The following is a 13,029-nucleotide window of genomic DNA, read 5'->3' as shown; positions in this document are numbered from 1 at the left end:
TCTCTATACTTAAATGTTTCGACATTTTAGGTGACATGCGCTTTTTACTTAAATGTTAATTTTTTATATTCTTTCAAGTTTGATGATATTTTTGATTACGATCCTTTTTTCTGACTTTTGAAACTGAGAGTTGGATCTAATATCAAGTTAAAGTCCTATATAGCTAAACTTTGGAAAAGTTCCTTTCAACCACTGAGCATAAAAGGTAGATTCCTGATCCTCCAATCCGTTCTTATGATAGTTATGCAATTTACTTGGAATCACAAAATGGATAACATTCAATTCTCAAACTGACTGGATAAATTCCTATCATCTTCTAAAAATAAACCAAAAATAAACAAAGGTGATTTTTTATCAGTTATATAATTTTCTATTGGTGTTATCAAAACTCATCAAATATGATTTGGTTATGGAAATGTTTTGAGTCTATCGAAAATTTTACATCCATATTGCTTAAGTTGCTAAAAGAATATGACATTTCAAAAAAATTAACGGTGCACGAACAATCATCTAAGAAAATTGCCTTGATTCTGATGCAACAAAAAACAAATTTCGTAAATATGCTTCTTACCGGCTAGTTGCAGCACCCCATAGAGACAATCATATCCAAGTATCCATTTTACTGGTGCCACGTGAAAAGAACACTGGCAATGAAAATTGGCGCCAAAACATCCTATAGATAGAAGGATGAACATTAGTAAGCCTTGACTGCTTTTAGCGCCTTCCTACTCTGGTTGATTCGAATGAAACAAAAAATAAAAATTGGGTGTCATGACTTTTATCTGATACGAATAAAAACTAAAAATTAATTTTCAAATTCCACAAAAACATTTTCAAAATTATCTCTCCGTTGTGTTTTTCTCCGCGTGAAGACGAACACAACAAAAAAATCGCATGCAAATCGGATGATCCAGTGAAGAGTTTTGCGTGTTCGCACATTTCTGATCTGTTAAAGATATGTTAATATTACTTACACTCTAATGTCAAAAAAGTAGTCAGTTTTTCTTTCAATGGGCGATGGGCGCGCTCACAAGCCCGGTATACGATTTCTCGTGTGTTAAACAGAGAAAGCAATAGCCTTCACTCCAATTTCACTCCGATTAGCTGTCATTCTTATGGAAATCTGTGTAAGAGTAAAGAGCAAGCTTTATTCTTTTTAGCAGGCCCAATCCCAATTAGTTTTCCTCATCAAAAAAATGTAAAACATCCCCCAGTTCTGTTCATCTTGTTGATGATCGACTCGTTAGAAAGCGTTTGCACTTTGATAGTCTTTGGAAATTAAACGCTGACTTAATGATGCCTAGTCTTGCTATCAAATGAATGTAATGCCAAATTATACTATCATCATGGTCTCAGGTTTGAAATTCATGGATGTTAAGGATGCCTTAACAATACCTCGTTTTGGTATCAGGTTATATTTTACACCAAAGTATGCTCTCCGCTTGCTATTGATACCTCATTTTAGTTGCAGTTTGCTTTCAAAATGAACATTTTTTAAACCTTATTGATGACTATTTTTGCTACCATGGCAGAATCAATACTAATTGATGCTTTCATTTTGCTATTGAAACCTTAATTTGGTCTCAGCTTGTTATCGCTTTTGGCATCGAAGTCTGCTCGGGTTAACAACTCGCTGAAAACCACGTGTTAATAATTTGAATATTTGTTCATAATGCATATTAAACTAACGTTTCCGCAAAGGTGGTCCTTCTATTCTTAATAAGGGTTGTCCTAAAATATTGAGAAAAATATTATTACACCCTTAGTTTAAATGACAAATAAACAGAGTCTCGAACATAAGTGACAAAATAGAAAATTGTCTGAAAAATTGAAAAAAATGAAAATTACAAAATTATTCCAATAACAAAAATTAACAGAATAACATTTTAAATCCAATATAGATATGGGAATCAAACCCATGCCATAAGTGAACTAGCGATTACCATCTTCATCTCTACCACTCGGAAACTCATACAAAAATCTTTGAATTATTTATTAATGAAATTTCGTCTAAAAATTTCATTAAAAAAATTGAACTCACTTAATTCTATTCCACACAGCAATTTGAACCTAAATTACCTCAAAAAGGAAGAATTTATTTTTCTTGTAATATTTTAAATATTTTTCTCACTTTTTTAACCTATTCCAATTTTAAGTACTTTCACAAGAATCGTACCTAATTCTAGATCGTTGGTGTCATTTTTTATTAATTTAAAATAAGCCAAATCTAAAACAAAGATCTCGTAATTAAAATCCTCCTTCAACATTGAAACAATATTTGGAAGGTTCCTATACGAAAAAAAACCTTTAAGTTATTAATTCGAAGTAATCAACTTATGCATTCAAAACTTGACAAAATTTATCATATGCCGTATCGTTTGTGGTGACATGGTTTTTACAAACAAGAAGTAAGAAGTAATATGAAAAAAAATTATTTATACTTTTTGAGGAAGTAGACATTGATTTTAAGTTGGAGTTTAATTTCATGGAAGACTTTCTTCAAGATTTGATTTGAATGGATTTCATAATTAGATGTGTTGCAACGCACACAGAAGTATATGAAAAAAAAAATAAAAATTGAAACAGGTCATCACGCAGAGAACAAAATCTCAAAATGAAAAAAATGACAATTTGACGTTTCGAAAGCTGCAAATTTTGACCTAATTAAATTCCAATTTTTTAACCAAAGTGTATTAGATTTTATCGTTTTCGCTAATTCCGATTTGATGTTATCTTTTTGATTCATCTTCAAAAAAAAACCGCAGAAAACGAATCAAAGTGAACAACACCATCAATTAATCACTTAAACGCTCTTTGTGTACACTTCCAGAGTGCTCTTTGGGAGACGCACTTGTAGAGTACTCATTTCAATTTTGAGTGTTGTGTACAGGGGACTGAGATAAACGGAGGATCATCGTCAATGATCAAATAAATTTTGCAGCCAATGATTGAATTTGTGGTAATTTGTTGCAATTTGTTAGAGGGAATTAGGCTGATGTCATGCTGAAGCAACTAGAACGCGACCTACAACGCAACGTTCACACGACTAACCAGCTCTCATTTGATCTCCATGGAAATCGCGCAGACCTGTCATACTGGTCGCTTTGTGTAGCGCGACCAATCTGATGCCAATGTGTTTTGTAGCGCGACTAGTAGGAAATCCAATAGGAATATTGTTTTTTTCTCGATTTGAAGCAGTGATTCCGGGTTTTAAGCACAATAGTACGAAGATCTGTCCGAACTTGTGATAATAAACTAAAAAATATCTTAATCGGCGAGAAAATTTTCATGAATTCTTAGTTCCAGCAAAAAAAACAAGGAATTTTGTCGGTTCAAATTTTGGCATTCTTGCAATCCGGGTCGTGATTTGATGAGTTTTTGATGGCTCCCGAAAGAAAGGAGACGATTCAAAGCATTATCAGATGTAGAGAAGTGATGATTTGTAGGGAATTTCAAAGTCACAGGTCGCGCCAGCATGACATACCAATGCGTTGCAACGCAATCTTATTGGAACGTTGCGTTGCGTTGCGTTGCTAGTTGCTTCAGCATGACATCAGCCTTAGAAAGTTTAAGTTAAAATGAGAGAAACCGGTGCTCAGAGAGAAGGAAAATGTGCTAATTGTTGCAAATTGTTGCAGTTTGTTAAGCAGTTGTGGAATTTTGATCATTACCATTCCAAATGCAAAGAATTCTCTCTCCACTGCAATCCCTTGGTTGTGTAAGTGACGAAAAAAGCTCCCAGAGTGTATATCGTCACTCTGATCCAATCAACCACTCTTGCTCCTGTGTGGAAAGCCACAGTCTATTAGTGACTTGGTACCAGTTCAGTGTATGAGTGATGCCTAAGCCTCCGCGCAGAGATGCCAATGTGCCTGATTTTTCAGGCGTTGCCTGATTTTTCGAGCCTCTGCCTGACAACCTGATAAGCCGTTGAATTTCCCTGATTTTTGAAAATATCCCTGATTTTGCCTGATTTTTGTGAATGTCGTGAAAAATGGGTAGTAAGGAACTTAAGTAGGTATCATAGCTGAAGTAAAAAAGTGAAAATGTGGCTGAATGAAAGCAATCGAAAGATTCCCGTTAATTTTTATTTAAAAAGAGAATTAAAGGGAATCTTTCGATTGCTTTGATGCAGTAGAATTATTCAACTAAGTAGGCTCACAACACCATATTAGAGTGAAAATGTGGAGCGACGACCAAAAAAAAAAAAAAGGTCATCACTTAGAGCAAAATTTCCGTTACTTTCACGTTGCCTGATTTTGCCTGATTTTTATTTCGCCAGTTCCCTGATTTTTGAAAATAAATGTTGGCAACCCTGCCTCCGCGCTCCACTATCTCTGTGTGCGTTAATGAAAGCTTGCTTGTCGTGGCGCTTCATTGAGTAGTCAGCCTTGATGGCGTCCGGGCGTGTGTGTTGCATGCAGAGATGTTAAAATCGCGAGTCTACATACTCGCACTTTGCCCTTCTTTGCAGAACGATTTTATTTCGTTAAACTCAAACTGCAATGATGCTATCGATAGTTCAACTCGGAAAGCATCAGGGAGTAAGCTTCGGGTAAACTCGGCAGGAGTAAACAGCAATCGGGGGAAACATCAGCGAAGCGAACGTACAGTTCTGCGAATTCAAAATTTGAATCGTTTTCGTTCGGCAGCCGAACACATCAATCGGACAGCGCATGGGGGCGTGGCTAAAAGTGATAGATACAAGGGAACGGGAAACGAGCGAGAGAAGGGTGCGAGGCAACGTTCACTCGGTCCGTCGTGCAACGATCGCTCGTGTGCATTCGTGTACGGTTAGCATCGTTCTGTTGTTTCGTTGGTGTGATTTTATTCCTGCGAGGCATGGAAATCATCAATGCAGAACTGTTCTCTTCGTTTTGTGTGCAATCACGTAATGATTGGAACGAAGATAAAATCAATCTGCACACAACAACTTATACTGTATTTGTTTTCTCCACTCGTGGAGTGTTCCACCGTACCCGATAAAAACAAACACAAATCATCCTTTTTCTGGCAGCGCTGGTTTTTGATCGACCGTCTCGTTTTATTGTCCCGCAGTTTTATTGAAATTTATAGTAGTAATACGTATTTTTTAATCCGTGATGAGTTTAAGTGGCGTTATTTAGTGTTCAGTGTGCAAAACCGTACTATGATTTTCTACTTTGGATTGTCCTAAATGTGTTAAAATTGAATTTTCCTCTGTGCTAAAATACATAAAAAAAAACATACCCCAAGCGTTCGTGTGGTGAGCTGTGTATTGAAAGTCACTTCTCTAGGTTGGTGAGTAAAGTGAACTTTTCTTTCTTATTACTTTTCACAACTAACATTCTCAAGAGTATATTGCACAGCAGCAAATCGTTGACCAAGCATATATCTCAACCATATCTGCATGCGTCCACCGTTTGTCGGTCTATCTGAGTGAAAAAAAACTGCCGCTGTTCAACTTCTTGTGGTTCTATCATTTGCTCAGCTGTTAGTAAATCTCGTCGCTGAGCTGTGTAGTATTTGGCCAACCTCGGGGCACTTGCAAGTAGTGCGAAAGTGTGTGTCTCTGTTATTAGCGCACTTCAAAGGGTTGTGTTTCTTGCACTTGCTAGCTTGTTAGTGAATCTCGATCGCTAGCGGTGAAGATTAGGCAAACGCAGCCAGCGCACATGAGTAGGTACGAAAGTATTGTTGCTTCCGTTAGTAGCACACATTGTTGGAACTAGCGTTTGCTGGTTTTCATGGTGACTCGTCACTTGTATTCTTGATAGTCGTACACAGTGCAACATAAACTTGAAAATTGTTCTTTTTGGAAAGCAATGATTTTAACTTTCGATTTTATTAGATTTTTTTTTTATTGTGCGTTTAATATGTAATCAATTTTCTTTTATTTCAACGCTTTTAAATTGAATTATCTTCATCTCCGTACACACACATAATTTAGGTTTGTCTTTGCCCTTAAAATTTTATTTGTTTTGCGATTTTGACATTGAACCCTTTTGAAAAACGCTTTTTAATTAAATATTTCTCATCTCCGTACATACAAATAATTTAAGATAGCTTATGATTTTTTTTTTAATTTAATTTTTTTTTTCCTCTTTTCATAACACTTTTTCTTTGAAATATTTATTTGTATTGTTTTCTTAAATAATCTTAGTTTGTGCGTTTGTTAAAATAAACTTATAAGTCTTTTATTTCTTAACTTTAATAATTTCTAGCTTTAGTTGTGCGTTTCATCAAAAGAGTTAGTTCCTTTTTAGCTTTTAATTGTTGTATTATGGCGATGGCGAACATGGAATGTGATGATGAAGTTATTTGTATTGAATGTAATAATGTTGAAAATAATCTTGATAAAATACTTACTTGTGCATATTGTTTCAAGAGCGTTCATCTTCGCTGCAAAAATCTGATTGGAAGTGCAGCTCGCAAAATGAAAGCGCAGCAATACTTTTGCGATGCCAACTGTGCATGTATTTACGCCAAAATAATAAGTTTACGGAAAGATCATGAAACAATTATCGAAAATATCCATACTAAAATTGAAACGACCGTACATAATGTGGTTTCACATGAATTGACCTCAATCAAAACGGATATGAGATCAGTTACTACTGCGATAGAGGCTTCGCAGGAATTTTTGTCCACGAAATTCGATGAAATTCAGACTGATTTCAAAGACATAAAATTCCGAAACGATGCTCTTGAAAAAGAAGTAACTGATCTCAAATCTAAGCATTCAAATCTTACCAATCAGGTCCATAAATTGGAAATAAACCTCGACCGATTTAACCGGGAGGCTGTTTCAAAAAACCTCTTGATCTTCGGATTGCCATACAATAATAGAGAAAATACACAAGAACTTGTACGCAAAACATGTGGCACTTTTGGCTACGACCTTAAAACTGAATCCATTTTAAACGCTGTTAGATTAATATCATCCAATAAACCCAATGAAAAGTCTCCACCAATTAAAGTTCTATTAAAAGATACAGTAATAAAAGAAGAAATTTTCAGTAAAAAAAGAATTTTTGGGAAACTTGCCTCTTCTTCAATAGATCCTTCATTAGTAGTTGATGGTAAACCACTAAACGTCACAATAAGGGATGAATTGACGCCCTTATCCATGGAAATTTTAACTGAATTGCGCGAATATCAAGACTTAATTGGAGCCAAATACATTTGGCCCGGAAGAAATGGTGCCATTTTGGTCAAACAAACAGATAATTCAAAACCTGATATAATCAAAACTAAATTTGAAATGAATCGCTTCATGAGCATGCATGTCACTCAGCAAAGAAATAACACATCCACGATTCCAAATGAAAGTCCTTCGCCCAAACGAAAAAGGAACAATGCTGATCCACGATCAAAATAAGATCTTAGATCTACAAATGTTTAAAACTGAAATATATTTTATTCAATGGATAGTTTAATGAATAGATACCATGAAAATGTAGAAGATTTTAATTTAAGTACTTTTAATAATGATTCAAGATCCTTTAGAATTTTGCAATGGAACGTACGTAGTATGAATAATTTAGATAAATTTGATTGCATATTACAGACCATTGATCATTTTAATGTTTGTATCGATGTTATTGTTGTTTGTGAAACCTGGCTTGGTAAAGATAACTGTTGTATTTACAACATTCCGGGATATACATCGATTTTCTCTTGCCGCGACCAACCATATGGAGGCCTAGCTATGTATATAAAGACAAATTTGAAATTTAAAACTACTGAAAATATAACTTTTGATGGCTTTCACCGAATTAGTGTCGAAATTTGTACAAGTGGTCAAGTAATTTGTGTTCATGGCGTATATAGACCCCCTTCATTCCCGTTTAACATGTTTTGTGATCAAATTGAATCTCTTCTAACGTCTGTTGCTGATAATCACTCCTGCTTCATTGTCGGTGACCTAAACGTTCCTGTGAATTTGATTAACCTGAATACCGTAGCAAAATATAGATCTATCTTAGAATCTTTTGGATACGCTTGTACAAACACCTTTCCTACTAGGCCAACAACTCAGAATATTCTAGATCACGTTATATCGAAGCAAATTGACTTAGATCGATTGAAAAATGATACAATCTTTTCTGATGTTAGTGACCATTTACAAATACTCACATCATTCAATTTATTATGTGATAAAAATGTAACAATTCTTAGGAAAGAGATAGTTGATAACGCTAAACTAAACAGCTTATTTGTGAATTATTTAAACAGTATTCAACTACCAGAAAATGTTGATGAAGGCCTACAAGAAATCACATCAACTTACAATCGCTTTGTGAAAATTTCTTCTCGAACACTTAATAAAAGGGTAAAACTTAAAGGAAATTGCTGTCCGTGGATGACATTTGACCTCTGGACACTCATCAAAATAAAAGAGAATTATTTAAAACGATCGAAAAAGCATCCAAATGATATCAATTTAAAAGAGATGCTAATTCACATAAATAAAAAATTGAGTTCAAAAAAACAAGAATGTAAAAGGCTCTATTACGAGCGCTTATTAAATAATTCACCACATTCAAAGCTCTGGAGAAACATTAATACGCTCTTAGGTAAATCTAAAACGACTTCCTCAATTAACCTTTCAGATGAAAGAGGTGTTATAACCAATAGTACACAGATTTGTGAGAAATTTAACAAACACTTTTCCACAATTGGAAAGAACCTGGCTGAAAAGATTCCAGTAAATACTGAAAATGATCATTTGACTCAAATCGAACAGGTAGAAAATACAATATTCTTACGGCCCGCTAGTGTAAACGAGGTTCGACTTGTAATTTTTTCACTTAAAAATAAAAAGGGTCATGGACCAGATGGTTTCCCTGTTAATGTCTTGAAAAATAACCACGAAACATTCTCGCACATACTTACACAATACTTTAATAAAATTTTGGAGTCAGGAGTTTTCCCGAACTGTCTAAAAATTGCGAAAGTCATCCCTGTTTTTAAGGCTGGCGATTTGCTTGACGTCAATAACTATCGCCCTATCTCGACTTTAAGCGTTTTTAGTAAAGTGTTCGAGAAGCTTCTTGTTAATAGAATTGTAGACTTTCTAAATCAGAACAATATACTTTATAAACTGCAATATGGATTTAGATCAGGTTCGAGCACTCAAATTGCCATCTCAGAATTAGTTGACTCCATCATATGTAAAATAGAGTCAAAAAATATTGTTGGGGCACTATTTTTGGATCTCAAAAAAGCCTTCGATACTCTAAATCATGACATATTATTGTCCAAACTGTATAAATACGGGATAAGAGGAACAGCAAATAATATCCTTCGTAGCTACTTAGAAGGTCGCAAGCAGTTTGTGGCTATTGAAAACACAAGAAGCGAATTAAGAAATATTGATATCGGTGTACCACAAGGGAGTAATATCGGGCCATTACTTTTCCTTTTATATGTCAATGATTTATGTAACCTTCAACTTAAAGGCACAGCACGTTTATTTGCCGATGATACAGCAATTTTTTATTCTGAAACTTCACCTGATATTATAATTCAGCACATTGAAGACGACCTAAAACTGCTTTCAAAATATTTCAATTCAAACCTACTTTCACTAAATTATACTAAAACAAAATACATGTTGTTTCGTTCTTCGCATAAAAAGCTACTTCGTACTAATGACCCAGCTATGAATGGAAATACTATTGAGAGAGTTAGTTATTTTAAATACTTGGGAATTTACTTAGATGAAACTCTCTCATGGAATCGTCACATTGAACACTTGGAAAAAAAAATTACTCCTCTTTGCGGTGTTCTTTGGAAACTGAGAAATTTTGTTCCACAACATGTTCTCTTTAAATTTTATTTTGCGTTTATCCACTCTCAATTGAACTACCTTATTATGATATGGGGAAGAGCCTCCTTGTCCCACTTACAGAAACTTCAAACGCTCCAGAATAGATGCTTGAAAAACATCTTAAAGCTCCCTTTGTTATTCCCTACCCTTCAGCTTTACTCTTTAAGAACGCATAACGTTCTTCCAATATCTGAACTCTGTGATTTGCAAACTGTTGTATATGTCTATGATAATCTACACTCAATTGAAAATATTCAAAACCTCCATTTTACTACGGGGTTGCGAACTCATAACACTCGCCAGTCAGATTTCTTGCAACGAAGCCGATCCACAACATCATTAGGGCAAAAAAGAATTTCATTTATTGGACCTACTAAATACAACACCTTACCAACGGATATTAAAAACATAACCAATCGTTCCATGTTCAAAACCAAAGTGATACAGCTTTTGAAAGAAAAATTGAACCATTAAAACAGTCGATCATCAACCAGTCTTTGTTTTGTTTACCTTTTGTACTTTTGTAGCGTTAATATCTAATATTATTTTTCTTAAAAATCTTGTAGTTTGTATTTTATCTTATAAAATTATTGAACATAACATAATAAAATTAGCAATAAATAAATAGTATATTAGTAAATATCGAATAATGAATCTCTTCAAAGGAAATTATTTTCCATTGAGATTTCATATTGTAGTCAATTTAGTTAAATAATACATTTCCTCGCACGACATTATAAATATTTGTGTTCTCAGCATGATTAAAATTTGCTCGCGTTTACTCTTATTATCATTTTGCTGCCAGACATGCTGAGAACAGTAGCGTCCATTACCAGGGGGCTCAATTGAGCCTTTTGGTGTGGGGGAGTGTGGTGGGCCGCTACAAAAAAAAAAAAAAAAAAAAAAAATCCTCGCCAGTGTATTGCTACCTCGCTCACTCACACGCTCTCTCGCAACACTGGCAAAATTATCGGTGGGCCACCGTCCGTAAGCAGAACTCCGACAGGTCAAAATCAGTGCACCACCGTCCGAATAAACAAACAGTTTGACAGCACCTAGTGGTGCACCAGTGCAACACTAGTGCAACACTCGGCATAAACAAATACGGTATTAAACTCGGAAAAAATCAGCCTAATGATTCTTTCCGAAGCGAGTTTACGCACCGCTGGTTGCATGTTGAGTGATTCCTTGTGAATATTCAGTTTACATAGCTCCGCTCACAACAACATTTAAAGAGCGGAGCAGATAATTACGCCGCTCTTGTAGGGCTCTGAGATGCGTCCGAAGCCTGCCAGCAATGAACTAAATCGAGTTAAAATATAAAAATGCGATAAATAAACAATATCAAAATCAAAGCTTACTAATGTAATGAAAATTGCAGGCTCAGAGTGATATAATTCCAATGTGGTACAAAGACAGGTGATGAACAAACACGCACACTATTACAGAACTCGTTATTTATAAAGTAAAAAGGTAAACAAAACCTACGTCACTTGCCAGGATGTTCATCTATCCTAAGCGAGAATCGTAAACAGCAGTTGGCGATGATTTTTTTCTCTATAGTTTTCGCTGTAGTTTCGGGTACCCAACCCCGGTGGATGCTTTGGTCGCATGCAGACTGAGAAGGTGGCCGCACGCGTCTGTTCCCCAGGTCAGGGGCGGCGTGCAACAACAACCGAGCGTCTGTTCTCCAGGTCAGGGGCGGCTCAAACAGCGTCTGTCTTGCAGCAAGCGGCTGAATTTATGAAATGCGGCTCCCGCCAGCTAAGTCCAAGATGGCAGCCCCATCGCGGGATAGGGACTTTAGGCTAACAACCTACTGCTCCCGATTTAAAATTGTTACGGAATCCGAAAGAACTGACCGACCTGGAACTTTGGCGACGACTTTTAGCATGAAAACACGGACACGAATTGGAACTTGGAATGTTTTGACCCTTGCCCAACAAGGCAAACTGGAACAACTTGCTAGAGAGGCTAGCCGCCTCAAGCTTGAAATTCTGGGACTGAGCGAAGTCCGTTGGCCTAATACTGGAGAACACAAGACACAATCCGGGCAAGTCCTGCTTTACTCTGGCATACGTGGAGAACATGCTACTCGGGAACGAGGAGTTGGTTTCCTGTTAAGCCCGCAGGCCTACGCGGCCCTCATTAGATGGGAACCTATAAACGAAAGAATAATCGTAGCCAGATTTAGAACACGGGTTAGAAACCTTACAATGGTCCAGTGTTATGCGCCGACTGACGTTGCCGACTTGCAGGAGAAAGAGCAGTTTTACAGTCAACTGAACAGCGTGGTTGAGAGAATTCCGAAGGGTGACATTCAAATCCATTTGGGCGACTTCAACGCAAAAATTGGCTCCGACAATCAGGACCTTGAGCGTATCATGGGGCGCCATGGCCTAGGACAGATGAGCGAAAACGGAGAGCTGTTTATGGAATTTTGTGGCAACAACAACATGGTGATCGGTGGATCGCTCTTCCCCCATCGACCAGCACATAAGGTCACTTGGGTATCCCGAGATGGCCGAACAGAAAACCAAATTGACCACATCTGCATCAGCCGAAAATGGAGAAGGAGCCTTCTTGATGTCCGCAACAAGCGAAGCGCAGACATTGCATCTGACCATCACCTCGTCCTTGGCGAGATACGACTGAGAGTTGCACGTGTCCAACGGCGCGAGGAGAAAGTCGGGTGTCGATACGACGTCCGCCGGTTGGAGAATCCAGAGGTGAAAAGGGCATACGTTGAACAGCTAGAATCCCGAGCCTCGGAGCTGCCGACAGACGGAACAGTCGAAGAACAGTGGTGTGGAATCAAGAATGCCTTTATCACGACGAGCCATGGTACTCTCGGTAAAGTTTGTGGAAGAAGGAGTGAATGGATGTCGGATGAAACTTGGAGGATGGTCGATGATCGGAGAAAGGCGAAAGTCGGAATTGAGCAGGCATGTACCGGGTCAGCCAAAGCAGTCGCCCGCTTACGATATGCGGAGCTGGAAAAGGCAGTTAAACGAGCTTGTAGACGAGACAAGAGAGCCTGGACAAACTCCCTAGCCGAAGAGGGAGAAAGAGCCGCCGCCAATGGAGATATCCGATTACTTTATGACATTTCTCGCCGCCTCAGTGGTGCAAGGACTAATGCAAGAATGCCGCTAAAAGACCGAGCAGGTCAGTTATTGATCGATCGAACAGATCAGCTCAAACGATGGACTGAG

The sequence above is a fragment of the Uranotaenia lowii genome, chromosome 1 (genome assembly GCF_029784155.1).
Source record: "Uranotaenia lowii strain MFRU-FL chromosome 1, ASM2978415v1, whole genome shotgun sequence".
Lineage (NCBI taxonomy): Eukaryota > Metazoa > Arthropoda > Insecta > Diptera > Culicidae > Uranotaenia > Uranotaenia lowii.
Note: the sequence above shows the minus strand (reverse complement) of the source record.